The sequence below is a fragment of the Agelaius phoeniceus genome, chromosome 28 (genome assembly GCF_051311805.1).
Source record: "Agelaius phoeniceus isolate bAgePho1 chromosome 28, bAgePho1.hap1, whole genome shotgun sequence".
Taxonomy (NCBI): domain Eukaryota; kingdom Metazoa; phylum Chordata; class Aves; order Passeriformes; family Icteridae; genus Agelaius; species Agelaius phoeniceus.
In genome coordinates this window covers 7,139,294-7,154,831 of record NC_135292.1, presented here as the reverse complement: position 1 = coordinate 7,154,831, position 15,538 = coordinate 7,139,294, and the positions used below count along the sequence as shown (strand labels likewise).

General features: G+C 58.2%; 1 protein-coding gene and 1 pseudogene across 1 annotated transcript in view; one reads left to right on the top strand and one right to left on the bottom strand.

Moving 5' to 3' along the window:
• LOC143696037 (serine/threonine-protein kinase pim-1-like) overlaps positions 1 to 15,297 on the bottom strand; it is a 38,816-nt pseudogene extending 23,519 nt beyond the window's left edge.
• Positions 1 to 15,538, top strand: part of LOC143696052 (uncharacterized) — a 102,643-nt gene that overhangs the window by 26,486 nt on the left and 60,619 nt on the right. The window lies entirely within an intron of this gene.

Here is a 15,538-nt window from a genome sequence, read left to right as displayed (position 1 = left end):
TCCTTGTGTCCCCAGTGAGCACATGGAGGTCACACCAGCAGTGCCTCTTGCCTGTTCCCTGCCCAGCCAGACCTTCCAGCCCAGCTGAAATGCCCAGCGTGGCCTTTGAGCACAAAGGGATTGCAGAGCCAAAAGCATCTGTGTAGCCACCATGGTGTTCAGCGGCTGCTGCTCGGGGAAGGGCACTGAGAGGAGGCCACTGCTGCTCTTGTCAGAGCGCTGCTGTGCAGGGATGTCCCTCGCCCTGCTCAGTCCCACATCTGCCCATCTTTTGGCCTGCTCTGAGCTCAGGTGGATGCCATCTGCTCCCAGCAGACCCAGCTGCTCCACGGTAGATGCACAGGCATGGAACCCAAAACCTTGAGTATCCCCTGAGTAGCCAGGCATTCAGCTGTTCAGTTTGTCACGGCCCACAGCAGGGGTTAGAACAAGATGGTTTTTCAGATTCCTTGTGACCCGAACCATTCCAGGCTTCTAGGACTTCTCCATGACTGACTTTGGTCCCCTCAAAAGACCTCCTGTCTCCTCTCTTCCCTCCACCTGTGGAGAACGCATTCTGATGCTGCTGCTGCTGTTGGGACAGGTTGGTGGATACTCTTCCTGCCATCCCATGGGTGTAAGCATGACTCCTCTCTGAAGCCTTTGTCCCTGAATCAGTGCCTTCAAAGAACAGTTATCTCCCCTCCTTCCTTTTCCATTCAGCACTTGAGCACACACAGCATTTCTCATCGTTTCCACAGAACAGTACAGGTGCCAGTTCCCATCTTGTGGAGCCCTCTGCCATAAATCAGCCTGACAGGTTTATTCTCTACGTAATGGGAAATGATGACAAATGCAGCTGCATAATCTAGTTAGTAACTCACCATAATGACTGCCTCTGGGGTGATTTATGGGTTTTGTCACATGTGAGCTTTCAGAACTTTAGAGGTTACATTTTTCACACTTTTTTGTCGGAATCTCAGTTTATCAGACTTTACTGCAGCATTAATCACTTCCAGTACAACCCTGGACTTCACAAATGTCTCACATCAGCATGAAAAAGGCAGAGAAAACAAGAACTGTTGTGAATTAATGAGCCGGGTAACACATGTCTCACAACAGCGATGAAACAACCTGTGTTCTTCTTCAAGCCGCAACAGAAAGTCCAAATGTCTGGTTTTTTGGTGGTTTTTTTTGTTTTTTTTTTTGTTTTGTTTTTTTGTTTGTTTGTTTGTTTGTTTGTTTGTTGTTTTTGTTTTTTTTTTTTTTTTTTCACAAAACACAGGCAGCAGCAAAGAACTGAAACAACACAGCCAGGCTTAAAACCTGAAAGATCTGCAAGGCTGAGTCTATCCTAGTTAATGGTGAAATGATGTGTGAATCTGTCCTAGATGTTCAAATGAAGAAGATTGATTCCCAGTTATAATATGGCTTCTAAGCAAAACACTGGGATTATATAGGAGACATGCACGTGTCATGAAACAACCAAGAAATCAGAGAGACAGTTCCAAGCTCTGCTGTGAAGGTCTGGGAAATGTTCAGAGTTACCATCTGTGGAGTTTGGTGCAGGATAAGCTGGAACAAAAGACCATCATCACCCAAATTGATTTCCTTTGGGTTGGTTTGTTGGCTTTTTTTGGTTTTGGGGTTTTTTTGTTTTGTTTGGGTTTTGGGGTTTTTTGTTTCTTTTGCTTTTTGTCAGATAATGTTTTCTAATACTCCAAGAAATATGTTGAAAAGGTCAGCATGATCCATCAGACACAAGCAGCGGGGCTGGGGTAGATGCAACATGTTCCTTGCACTGGAGGGTAGACAGAGGCAAGATCTGGTTTGGGGTCAATCCCACCTGGATCAGGGAGGTGGCTGAAACCTGGGCTGGCCAAAGCCTTAGAATCACAAAATATCCTGGGCTGGAAAGGACCCCCAAGGATCACCAAGTCCAACTCCTGGCCCTGCAGAGGACACCTCCCCAAGAATCCCACGCTGTGCCTTGGCATGTGCTGGTGGGCAGGAGCACACAGCTGGCCGTGGCTTTGGGTGCATGGGTAAGATGAGATGGTGAGGAGCATCCCTGCTCCCTGAGCTCCTGGAGAGCTGCAGACACTGATCACTGGTAAGGACAGCACCAGGGCCATGGCCTGGGGCTGGTGATCTGGTGCCTCCTTTCTGCTGCTGCTTTCTGCTACAGATAACAGCCTGGTACCAAGGTCTTGTTGCTGAGGTGATAAACGGCTGGGGAGATTCCCTCCCTGCTCTTGTCTGCACGAGTTCTTATGCTCAGCACCAGGAAGGATTGGGCCAGAATGGAGGCATTTGGGGTCTCAGGGCTGAGGCTGAGACAGACAGGCAGGCAGAGCAGCTCCTCCTGGCTGATGCAAACATTAGCCCTGTGCTGGCCAGGCCCGTGATCCATAGCTATGGGTCCACAGTGATGGTGGTGCTGGGTATTCACTGGGAGAAGAGGAGGTGTAAAATGAAGCTTCTGAAGCTGCTTGGGATCCTGGAAGCTGCTCAGACCCCACTTGACCACAGTGGTTGTTTGGCCAGCTGAAGTGATGGAATTTATTGGGCTGTGCAGGGACAGTTTTCTGTGCAAACATGAAGGACTTTCAGGGGGGATGAAATACGGCCTCATAGTAGAAACAGCTGGGCTGAACACTCTTTATTCCAGCTATGAATCTTTGCTCTTAAGAGCAACAGATTCCACCTTTCATTAAACCAGAACTTCTTGTTGTTGTTGTTGTTGTTGTTGTTGTTATTTTGAGGAATAAAAATGACCTTTCTTGTTTATTTTATTAGCATTTTAAAATCTTTCTTGTTTATTTTATTAACATTTTAAATCATCTGGTCACCCACTGCATGCATGAAACATGAGATGTTACCAAAGTGTAGCTCACTTCAGACAGGGAGTGCTGATAGTTGGCAGATCTCTACAGGTGTCCTCATCCTGGGTGCATTGGATGTTATCCCATCCAAGCAGGCAGTTTAACACAAGCAGCCTTTTCACTAAGCTTAATTAACAACAGAAATAAAAACTATATCTTTAGAACAAAGTTACTTTGACATCTACCATCACTCAGCAAGAGGTTTATTGTTATGGACACATAATATTGGCTTTTTGCAGAGATTAAAATGGATTTTCTATCTGTGGTGTTCAAGTAACTTTGTTATTGTCTTGGTTTGAAAAGCCAGGTGTCTGCTAAGGAAGGCAGGAGCCTCCCCTGGAATGGAAAATGTAAACCCCTCCCTCTGAATTGTTATAATTTTGAAATTAAGGAGCTGTCAGGCAAAGATATGGGAATAGGAATAACAGTTCTTTTTTAGGAAAAATTAAAAATATTAATGCAGTAGTACAGACGAAAAAAAAACCCCACTGACAGAGTCAGAACAGGGCCTGACACCGTGTGGGTCAGGGTGCTGGCAGCAGCCCCATTCAGTGGTGGCTGCAGCCCTCCTGCAGTGCCAGGTGTGGCTCTGTTGGAGCAGGGATCCTGGAGAAGGGTGGAATTTTCCTCTGAAGGTCCAGGGCTGCTATAGATGGGCCTGGGAATCTTCCTTCCTCTGGGAATCCAGTTGGAAAAGGCTGATCCTCTGGGAATCCCGTGGAGAAGAAAGACAGCTGCTCCTCTGGGAATCCAGGAGGAAAAGGCTGATCCTCTGGGAATCCCGTGGAGAAGAAAGACAGCTGCTCCTCTGGGAATCCAGGAGGAAAAGGCTGCCTACAGTGTTCCAAATCTCAGATTCTATCCAGGTAGGAATGCTTGGCTCCTCCCCCTGGGCGGAGCATCTCCCAATGGGATGATGTCATTTAATCAGCCATGCAGTGACACTCAGTGGACCATTACCAGAAGATAATTAATAATTAATGGCCTACTAATGGAACACACCTCCCCAGAGGGAGGATTGGTTGTGGAAGAGAGAAACTGCCCAATGAACAGAAGATAACTGCCCCACCACTGACAGATGGCAAACAGAACACACACTTATCTTGCACTCCAGGACCTGTCCCCACTGGCTGTCCCCATTCTCCAGAGTTCATGGTGTCCAGGGAGGCTGCAGCTGCCGGTGCCAGGAACAAACGAGACGGGTCTGGGTTTCAGAAAGCTCCAGAGTCCATTTCTGACCCCCGAAAGACAGGGCAAAGGCAGGGCCGTGGGGCTTTTATAGAGTATCCCTGGGCTGGAGTTTGGGTTTGTGTTGGATCGGCGGGAGAAATGTGGCATGCAGTATGACTGATCAGCAAGTCTCGAACTTTATTGAGAGTCACACATATTTATATTGGTGTTAATAAAGCTCATACATATTGCAAAGAAGAGCTCATTATTGGTTAGTTACTTATCGGCCAACTACGCCTCCTTCTGCATTCTTGTGGTTATTCTGTTGAAACTATTCTTCATATTTTTGGCAAAAGAGCCTCTTCCCTATCCTGTTGTTGCATCAAGGGCACAATGTCCTTGCCTTATATGGACACTGACTGCTGACTCCTAGACTTGTCTCCTTCTTGCTTAACCAGCGGTATTATGTCGACGTGACCTTTCTCAGATAGCCAACTGTCCACAAAGCTCTCCACAGGTTTGGGTCAGGGGAGGAGTTCTTAGCAACACAAGATGGGTGATATCAAATTCCTACCTCTTAGCAACAGGGGCACTCCACACAGAATGTGTCCCCAAATCCTGAATTCCCCCTCAAACACCTCTGAAATGGTGGGACTTTAGACATCTTTGATCAATTTCATTCTCTAATAACACTGATGCTGTTAGTTCCAGAGTGCCCAGGATCCGCCTGGCAAGTCAGCTCTGGCAGGAAGAAGGCGGCTGCCAGGGGGCTGCTTGTGGCCTCTGACAGCCCCATTGCTCAGGGCTTGCCAGCGCCCCAGCCCCTCAGGCCCTGCCCCAGCGCGGCCAAGCTGCCCGGCAGCAGCGCCGCAGCCCCACAGCAGCTCCAGAGCAGCCCCAGGCAGAGGCACCTGGGAGCCCTCAGCAAGGCAGCCAGCAGCAGACGGGCAGGAGGGCACGGATGGCGCTTCCTGCCTGGCACAGGGCTTGTGGCCATCTCCAGGCAGCGCTCTGGCAGGGATCCCCGCAGCTCCGGCCCCTGCCCAGCCGCTCTGTGGGCAGCACAAAGGCTTCAGCAGAACCACCAAAGGCCAAGGGCCTTCTGGCCATTTCCCCTTGCCCACTGCACGCCTGGGCAGCTGGCTGAGCACAAGCACCCTTTATCCCCTCTTCCCCTAGGCCCTGCGCACCCTGGGCAGCAAAAGAAAGATCCTGGCAGTCTGTGTATTAGAACACAGTCTATATTTACATGGTAAAGGGAAAAAAAAAAAAAAAGAACATTCTTGAAGTAAAAGAAAAAAACATACTTGAAGTAAAAGAAAATTCCTCCTGACTCAGGTGGCCCCAGCAAAAAGAGCTTCTGGGATCAGCTCTCCACAGAGCTGCAGCAGGGCAGGCAGCCGAGCCGTGACACACGAGGCCGTGTCTTCCATGCCCTACGCAGGTGATTTCGGAGCCACTGGAATCTGGAGATGGGAGCCCACTCTCCTGACTTGAGGATGCAGAGGGTTTGAATTGCCAGGCTTCCGACGGCGAGGCTGATGTCATTTGTTTTGTCTTCAAGGGCTGCAAGAGAGAGCAACAGAACCACGGTCAGAGCCGGATGTGCGGGGAGCCGAGGAGAGCCCCCAGCAAGGGCCATGCCAGGCGGCTCTTGCCATGACCAGGAGGGAGCAGGGAGCAAGGCGATCAGGCCGAAGCTGCGGGCCAGCAATGGCCCCCGTGGCCCTGAAAGCTCAGTGTGCTCTGGCCACGGGAGCAGAGCCCTCCGCAGCCGGGGCAGGGCTTGCAGCTCCCCCCCGGCAGCCGCCGCTGCCAGCCCGCTGCCCTCACTCACCAGCGCAGATCAGCTGCAGCTCTCGCTGCTGCCCCCTCAGGCGCCGCCCGGCCATGCCTGTGAACACAGAGCCTGTCACGGCGGCAGCGGCACAGCTCCCTGCCAGCGGCGCTGCCGGCGCTGTGGCCACACGGGCTGCTGGCCCGGCAGGGCTCAGCCCGGCCCTTGGCGCACGCTGCCGCCCCAGGGCACGGCTGCCAGAGGGCGGCAGCAGCAATGCCCGGGCCGGGCGGGGCTCCACGGCGCCGGGCCCGGCTGGCGCTGCCGGGGCAGCAGGCGGGGCCGGGGCCGAGCTGCGGCGGGCCGGGCCGGGGAGGGAGCGCGGGCTCGTGGCTCACCCATGAAGCTGATGGCCGCCTCTCGCAGGGGCTCCTGTGGGCTCTGCAGGTAGCGCAGGGCCCGGCGCAGGTGCTCGGCCGCTCAGCTCCTGTCCTCTGCCAGCTGCAGAGAGCGGCAGGAGGGAAGGCTTGGCGCGGGCTCAGCCCCTGGGCCGGGCGCTGCCTGCGCCCAGCCCCGGCCTCCCCTGCCCGCACAGCCCTGAGGCGCGGCCAGCAGCCGCCGGCCAAGGGCTCCCGAGGGGAGGGGGCAGCGGGCCGGCTGCTGCCCGGGGAGCCGCGGTGCCGCCCCGCAGCCCCGCCGGGCCGCGGCTCCACGGGCACCCGGCTCGGGCCCTCGGGAGCCTGGAGAGGAGCCCGCGCGGCCTCTGGCTGCCGCAGCGGGCAGGGGCACAGCTGCCCGGCCCGCACACTGAGCGCCGCCCTCAGGGGCCTTCTCCAGCCTGAGGCTGGGCCTTGCAGACCCTCCTTACCAGGCACTCGCTGAACTTGCACAGTTGCTGCTCCTTCACCAGCTTCTTGAGATCCCTCCTCTTCATCAACTTGACCGCAGAAAGCAGCGCTTCCCGAGAAGCCTGGAGAGCAGCAGGGACGCGGAGATGGCCCCACAGCCCAGGGCACGGCACCCGCGTCCCCGTGCCATGGCCTGCAGGAGGCTGTGATCCAGCAGGCGCAGGGCACGAGGCAGCCGAGCCCCCTGCCAGGGGGACAGCAGCAGCCCACGAGTCCTCACCTCTGCCACACGCTGATTCTCATCATGGCAGTGGAAGAAGAGTGCAAGCAAGCTCTGTTGTACAGGGCTTTCCAAAGGGTTTTCTCTCTCTTCCAAATACTCCATCATGTCTCGGAAGAGTTTGATGGAGAGCAGCTGGACCTGGCTATTATCCTGTAGGAAAAAAAAAAAGAAAAACTACCTCAGCATTGGCTCCTGCAGGACCCCCTGGGCACAGGGCTGGAAATGCACAGGGCACACAGTCTCCAGGCAGCAGCCAGCGGCTGTGGCTGGGGGCACAGAGCCTTACGTGGTCAAAGAGTGGCAGGAGCGCCTCAGCCAGCTGCAGGGCAATGGGGGTTGACATCAGAATATGTGATTTGTGCAGGAATAGAATGCTGAGTGTGATGAGGGTCATGCCAGCTATCTCTGCATCATTGTCGCACAGTAGGTCCATGAGGCTTTGGGTCAGGCTCCACATTCTTTGGGCCTGTGCGGAACACAAGTCTGTGAAAGGCCATCCTGCTGCCGCAGGGCCCAGAGGCCAAAGGCCTGTCCCGAAGCACGCGGGCAGCTGAAGCGGGAGGCAGGAGAGCTGGGAGCAGCTGCCCCAGCGCCCCAAGGCCAGGCCAGGCCAAGTGACTGCGTTCCCAGCGCAGCTTCAGCCACCGCCCCCTTCTCACCATTGAGGGATCATCAATGAGCTCCAGCAGGGCCCTGAGTGCCAGGCGACGCCTCTCCCTGCACTCGCTCTGCAGGTACCTTGAAGAGACCTTCACAACACTGGCACCACATTCACTGGCATCCAGGCACTGGAGGAGCTGAAAGGCACAGGCCAGTGATGGGGGAGCCGGCCGGCAGGAGCCCGGACCCGCACAGGGCTGGGCCCAGGCAGCAGCAGCAGCAGCAGCAGCAGCAGCAGCAGCAGCACAGGGTGCGGGCAGCGTCCCAGGCGGCTGCAGCTCCCAGAGGGCAGAGAGCTGGGAGGCAGCTCAGCCAGGCAGCGCTGCACACCCGGCTCACCTCCACAAGGAACGCCAGGGCGGGCAGATCCCAGTGTGGCTCCTGTGTGCTGAGCAGCCAGAGCAGGTGGAGTGCAATACTGGAACCCAACCCAAGACAAGCATGGCGCATCTCCCTAGGAGGGCGAAAAAGGGTCCAGGAACCTGAGCAAATCTCTCCAAGGACAGGCTGGCAGAGCCTGCTGGTCTTTCACCACCATCCTGCAAGGGGACCTGGGCCCTTTAGGAGGTGTCTCATCCTGTGCTCTCTCCCCTCCCAGCCTTTTCCAGTCTGCTTGGCCGTCCCTCGGTGACAAGGCCCTGTGTCCCAGGGCCACGGGGACTGTGTGGGACAGCCCGGGCACAGGGCACAAATGCCGGGAGCAATGGGGAGAAGGGGAGTCTCACCTGGCCAGCAGACCCACGGCATAGTGGCGGGTGTCAGCACAGAGCAGCGTGTCCCAGCCACGCTTGCGTTCCACTGACACCACCACCTCCTTGTACTGCTTTCGGCAGAGCAGGGACTTCAGGCTCTGCACTGCCAACCTGTGTGCACAGCAAAGGCCAGGTCACCCTGGCAGCACTGGCTCCTTGGCAGGCCACGTGGCAGGGACAGGAGGACTGGCATGGAGCACCTGTTGGGGCTGGTGGCAAGGCCGTGCTCTTGCAGGCATTGCTTCCAGAAGGCATCGACCTCCTCTGGCATCTCTTCAGTGCTGAAGAACACTTGGAAGAGCAGATGCACAAATAGCTGGGGGAAATATGACATCACTACACGTGGCACATGGGGCTCCTGGAGCATCTTCCACATCACCACGGTTGCCTGCAAGGGACAAAGGCCCTCGAGACAGTGCTCAGTGCCCAGGTGTCCCTGGGGCAGGGCCTGAGCAGGGCAGGGAGAGGCCCGCAGAGACCTTGGCAGGGGGAGCACGGGGCCTGGTGGGCCTGAGGCTGCCCCTGGGCCAGGTTTCAGGCCAGCGCCTGAGGCAGGGAGATGCAGTGGGGGAAGGAGGATGGAGAGCTGCTGGAGAGGCGGCCTTGGGGCCAGCAAAGGCCACTTGCTGAAACTCACAGCCAGGCCAAAGACACCCGTTTTGTCCCCATGGGAGGTGCACGTGCTGCGCTCTGGCCAGCTCCCCAGCACATCCAGGAGGATCAGCAGCACTGGCTCTGCAGTCCTGGACGAGCACATGATGGTCTTCCACATGGAGATGGCAGCTCTGCGGGGTTAGAGCTCTGTCTCAGGGGGGTCTCAGACACAGCACCGTGGCCTGGGCATCCCTAGGGGCCCAGGCTGAGTGCCGGCTCTGCCTCTGCCCACTGGGCCTGGCCAGCAGCAGCCAGGCAGCCCAGCCCTGTGGGGACAGGCCCCTGAGGGGCGGCAAGGGAGCATGGCAGCAGGCTCGGGGGCTGACGTGCCAGGGCTGGGAAAGGCAGCAGCCAGAGGGCCCTGGAACTCTCTGTTGCTCAGACACCTGGGCCAGGCGGTACAGGGTGATGGGCTGGGGAGGCCTGAGCCCTCTGGGCAGGTGGGCCCCATACCTGTCACAGGACGGGGCCACACGCAGGAGCGTCACCACTGCCTCACCCGGGTGTGCTCTGGTGAGATTCAGCAGGGCCTTGTCCAGCCTGTGCTGGGCAGAATCATTGGCCAGGAGCCATCGGTGAATGGACCTCACCATGGCAGGCACCTGGAGAAGGCACGGGGAGACTTGGAAAGCTGCCAGAGGGAGCGATGTCCCCAGGGTCCCCAGAGAAGTGCTTCCCTTGCCAGCGCACTGCCATGGCCTCAAAGGCTCCCAGGGACCTGCAGGCGTGGCTGGGGAAGCCACGGGACTCATGGGGGAATTGAAGCCTGGCCCCAGGCTGCTCACTTGTTCTGGCCTGGCAACAGCCTTCTCCAGGAGCACATCCAGCAGGGCAGCACTGGTCTCATGACTGAGGAGCTCTGAGTGAGCTCTGAGCCCAGTGCCCATGGTGCTGCTGTCTTCCTGCCCAATGCTCCGGATAAAGTCGCAGATGAGCTGTAGGAGAAGGGCAAGAGGCCGGGGATGTTGCATGGAGCACTGCACACACGGTGCTGGGCTGAGCAGGGACAGCAGGCCCAGCCCAGGTGGGGGTGGCTGCAGGTACCTGCGCTGTTCTGCGGAAGCGGCCACGGCTGGATTCCTGCTCTTGTGTGCGCTCCAGGGCTGCATCTGGCAAAGAGCGAGCGCAGCCAGAGCTGAGGGGCTGCGGGAGAGGCCGGAGAACAGAGCCCAGCCCTGCGCTGCCCAGGCAGGGAGAGCCCCGGGATGCCCCAGGGGATGGAGCACGGCCACTGCGGGGTGTCTGCCCGGCCCCTCTTCCCTCCTGTCCACGGGCATTTCCCCAGGGGATGGCATGGCATGGCATGGCATGGCATGGCATGGCATGGCATAGCATGGCATGGCATGGCATGGCATGGCATGGCACGGCATGGCGCCAATTGGCTGCAGGCTCCAGCCCTGCAGCCCAGCTCTGCCACTCACCCTCCTGCGGTGGATGGAACGGCACCACCTCTTCTGTCTCCTGTGCTGGGGCAGCTCCAGGGCCTTCTTCTTCCTTCTCCTCCTCCTCCACCCAGGCCAGCTTGGGCACTCTCGGGGGTCTCTGCTCCATGTCTGCGCCTGGAGCTACTTGCAGGAGAGATGCCTTGGGAAAGCTCCGGGGCACCAAGTCCCACACTCTGCCCTTGAGGGCAGCTGCAGAATAGAAGCCTCAGGAAGGCCACGGGTCAGCGAGTCCTGTGCTCTGGCCTCGAGCTCAGCTGCAGGAACAGCGCCGCGGAGAAGCTCCGGGTCAGACGGGAGCGAGTGCGCTGTGCGGGGGCTCCTCACGGCACCGCTCTGTCCCCTTGTGCCCCGTTGCGTGTTGCCAGCAGCCGGGCAAGCTTCTATTTCCCACGTGTCACAAAGGGGCCTTGGACACCGGCTTCCGTTCCATGGCACGGTGACCGTGCTGCAGCGTGCCACCCAGGGCCCTTGCACACACTGCCTTCTGCCCCGGGGCCGCCCCTGGCCCAGCCAAAGTGGCCCAGCTTGGAAGGAATCCCTGGCCCCAGGTGTCTGAGACAGCCCGCACAGGATCTTTAGGAAGGGCTCAGAGCATCAGCAAACGCTGCCCGGCTCTGCGGGCTCAGTCCTATCCCCATATCTTTCCCCGAGAGCATTTGAATTTCTAAATGAGAATCATTTGAAGGGAGGGGATTGACATTTTCCATTACAGAGAAGGCTTCTGCCTTCCTTTGCAGACACCTGTCTTTTCAAACCAAGACAATTGTTTATCATCTTGCAGATCCGCACTTGCTGGGCAGCCCCGTTTTACACCAGGCACCTGGAGAACCATTGCCAGCAACTGGGAAAATCCTAGCTGCTCCATCCACCCAGAGATGAGGTCTCCAAATTTGCCCCGAAAGTGGGTCCAGCTTTTAGAGGCCAAAAAGAGCAAGTCCCAGTGACTTGATGATAGTTTTAGCCCAGAAAGCCCTGCAGCTGATGGCACACTTGACAATCAGCAGGGGACACAGCTAGGCCAAAGCCCAGAGCTCTGCCGGGAGCCTTTCTCCTCAAATACCCTTCAAACAAACCTCCATGCAAGTCAGTTGAGAAAGTTTCTTCAAATGATCCATTTCTGGCACTACAGAACTGCACAGGGTTCTGTGAAAGATTCTAAAGCAGCTGCTCTGGAGTCCAAGAGCCAGCACTAAGAGTCCTTGACACCTATTTGTAGCTAAATCGCACTTTGGGCGATTTGAAGGAGTTTGGAAGGAGCTAGAGAGCGGACCTCTGAGTTTTTCAGATGATGCCATTGCTTTTTCTTCTCTTCTATATAGACAGGAAGGGTGAGTTTGGCTCACAACTGCACCGCATGGCTCACAGGGCCGCAAGACTTGTAGTTACAAGAGCTTTGAAGGATTTCTTGGTCAAGAAGACACGACCAACAAGGATATTTATGTTTTGGAGCCAATCCTTCAGTATTTTGTCTTACGGACTCATGCTCTCGGGGTCTCTCGCTGGTCAGAGTGAGCCCGAGATAAGTTCCAAAGTCTCTTTTCCCAGCCCGGCGCTCGAAGAAGGAGTCAGAGCTCTTCATTTCTGGCTCACAAGGTTGTTTCTTGTATCTTATCTATAAAATTATTTCTCCTGTCCTGCCTAGGTCTGCTCAGGAAGACAGTCTAAGGCACTCTGCCTGCCCCAGGGTGGTGTTATCTTTTTATCCTAAAAACTACCACTACCACATTTACAAATACTTTCCAATACCTATCACCTATGTTAGACTGTGAGCTTCTACTCTAAACCAATCTCAAAGTGCCACCATCACAGCAGAAGATGGAGGCCAAGAAGAAGGAGAAAGGCTGGACACGCCCAGATTCCACCATCTTGGCCCCTGAAGGCCCATTCTAGAAACCCCAAAAATCTATTTTTCACCCTGGGATAAATTCACTATCATTCTACTGAAACTGTCATGGCTCGCAATTCTTCATATAAGCTTGTTCTTTCCAAGGGCTAAATCAAAGGCACAGGGGTCTTGGGCTCTGTGCCAGGGTCTCTGAGTGCCCTGGGCAGGGGCTCGAGTCCTCCAGGGCAGCCAGAGGAATTTCCTGGGTTCTGACAAGTAGTGCTGTTGTAGTCCCTGCATTCAAGAGTTTCCTTGATCCCTTTGATGCCAGAGAGCACCAAGAACTTGAACCTTGCTGGAGTCCAGCCCTGCCTGCCTATCATGGAGAAGAGGGAAAAGATGAAGAACCTGGGCGGTGGTTGAGCCAAATTGGCATTTTTCCATTTCTGATTTCCTCCCAGCTTTTGCAGCAGGGCAACAACCCCATCACTGCAAAGCACTTCCTTTTGCAAGGCACACACTGACCTCGGTGGAAGCTCAGGGCTCTTGAAGGGGCTGCTGCAGTTGGCAACAGGAGCTGTTGTTGAATTTTTCACGTTGTTTAACCCCCCCTGCCAAATGCCATCAAGCGGTTGAGGAAGGAGAAAAAAGATTACCCTGGAGGAAGGGAGGCCAAGAGCTTGGAAAAGGAGGAAAGAAACGCTCCGATGATGACAATGACAAAAAACCCCAATTTATTTTTGACAGCAAATGAACACCAGCCGCCCTCCAGCCCTCCCAGCCTGGCAGGCCGAGCGGTGCCGTTCCCATGGCATGAGGTGCTGGCAGCCTGCGGAGAGAAACCAGAGAGCCACGGTCAGTGGCAGCAGGCTCCTGTCCCCCTGTCCCGCCATGGCCTGTGCCCGGGCCAGGCTGCTGGCTCCGGGGTTTTCTTCCAGCGCCACGAGACACGTGCCACTGCTGCTTGCTGGGCTCCTGGATCCTACTGTGCACAGGGAGGCATCTCTGCTGTCTCCTGGGCCAGGCAGGGCTCCTGCAGCCAAGAATGCTCAAAAAGGTCCTCCAGTGCTGGCCTGTCTGTGGGCTCCATGCATAAACACCACCTGATGAGGTGCTGGCACTCTGCGGAGAGAAACCAGAAACCACCGCTCAGCGGGACAAGGCTCCTGTCCATGCTCTCCCACATTCCACAGCGCCCAGGCCACACCAGGAGTGCTCAGAGCTGCAGCCAAAAGCTTCCTATCGATCCTCTCTTGCGGAGGACACCAGCACAGAGGCACAGGTGCCACCTCCTCCAGCTAAGCCCAGGAGATGCACCTCCTCACCAGCTGCAAGAGCAGGACGCTTATGTGTCAGCCGCCCCTCCCAGTGCCGTTCTTCCCCTCGTGCCTTGAAGGCGCATCCCCACCTTGAGACACCCAGGGTGGGAAGAAGAGCTGGCCCCGGACAATGTCCTCGTTGCTGTGGAAAGGAAGGTGCCCACAGAGCAGCTCATAGAGCAGGATGCCCAGGGACCAGATGGTGGCTGGCTGGCCATGGTAGCAGCCAAAGAGGATCCACTCCGGTGGGCTGTACTCCAGCGTTCCTATGGGACATGGGCGCAGCTCATCAGGCCCATGCTGCTCCCTCCCTCCCAGCCAGCTCCCGTTCCACAACAGCCAGGCCCTGCCCTGCCACAAAGCAACTTGGCTGCAGCTGGCTGAAGAAGGATTCCCCCTCCTTCCTTGTCTCCTTCCTTCCCTCCCTCTTCCCCCTATGCCAGCCAAGGGAGGAACTCTGCTGCCCAGCTGGGCCCCGGCTTTGGGCTCACCTGACATCCGGGTGTAGAACGTGTCCTGGAGGATCGTGCCGCAGCCGAAATCGATGAGCTTCACCTCTCCCGTGGCCAGGTCGACGAGGACGTTCTCGGCCTTGATGTGGGGGTGCAGGACGCCGCGGCTCCTGCAGTGCCCCATGGCCTCCAGCACCTGGCGGAACAGCCCCCGCGCCACGGGCTCCGTCAGGAACCGCCGCTCGTGCAGGAAGTACCAGAGGTGCTGATAGCGCTGCGGACGCTCCATGAGCAGCGCGAAGCCCTCGGGCACCTCGAACCAGTCCAGGAGCCGCACGACGCTGAGGAAGCCAGGCTGCGACACCATCCACAGCAGCGCCAGCTCCAGGGGCACAAGGGCGCCCTTGCGCTGCGGGGGGACCGCGATGCCGTCAGCGGGGCCGAAGCTGCGCCGCGCCTCGGGCAGCCCCTGCCCGGCCCCGGCGCGGCTCGCCATGGCCCGGCCCGGGGCGCTGCGCGGCCCCCGCTCACTCCACGCTCGCTGCCCTCGCAGCGTTCCGGCTGCCGCCCTGCCGGGCCTCGCCTCAGCCCCGCCCGGCACGCCCCGCCGGCTCCTCCCGCTGGCCCCGCTCACTCCCCAGCCGCGCCCACTCCGAGTTGTGCTCCCGGGACACTCGCTTGATGGCCGCCTGTGAGCCAAGGCCAGCGGCGGGCTGAGCTCGTCGCCCGCCGCCCGCCGCCGCCCTCCGAGCCGGCCCCGTCTCTTCCCGGGGCGCCATCAGTGAGGCGGGGACCGGAGTAAACGCTGCCGCAGCCGCCGCTGCCCAGCAGCGGGCCCTGCCGCTAGAGCTGCTCCAGGGGAGGCCTCTCCGCCCGTGCGGGCGGCACCGCGCTGCCGCTCTTCTGCCCGGGGCATCCGCCCGCCCGGCACGCTGCTGCTTGCCGAGCCGCCCCGGGCTGCGGCGGCTCGGGGCCGGCGGCCGAGCTGGCGAGCGGCGGAGCTCGGAGCGGGGCAGCTGCCGGCCACGCTCTCGGCCACGGGGCGGGAGCCGGGCGGCAGCGGGGCAGCTGCGGGCGGAACCGCGGCAGGGGCTTCGTTCGGGGCCGGGGCCTCGGCCGGGGCTGGGCCAGAGCCCGCGCCAGGCGCAGCCAAAAGCCCGCGCTGCTCCGCCAGCACCAGAGCGAGCGGCTCTTCCAGCGGCGCCACAGCCAGGACGGAGAGAGGCGGAACCACGGCGGGCCGGGCATGCTCCCTGTCCTGTCCAGCTTTCTTGTGTGTTGCCCTCAGGTACTGGAAGGCCGCAGCTGGATCAAGGCTGGGTCTCTTTCCCAGGCTGAAGAAGCCGAGCTGTGTCAGCCTTTCCTTGCAGGAGAGGAGCTGCAGCCCCGGCACCACCTGGGTGTCCCTGCTGGGCCCCTGCTGCAGCGTGTCCACGTCCTTGCCGTCCGTGCCGGGGAGCCCGGCAGAGGCGGAGGCAGCGCTGCAGGT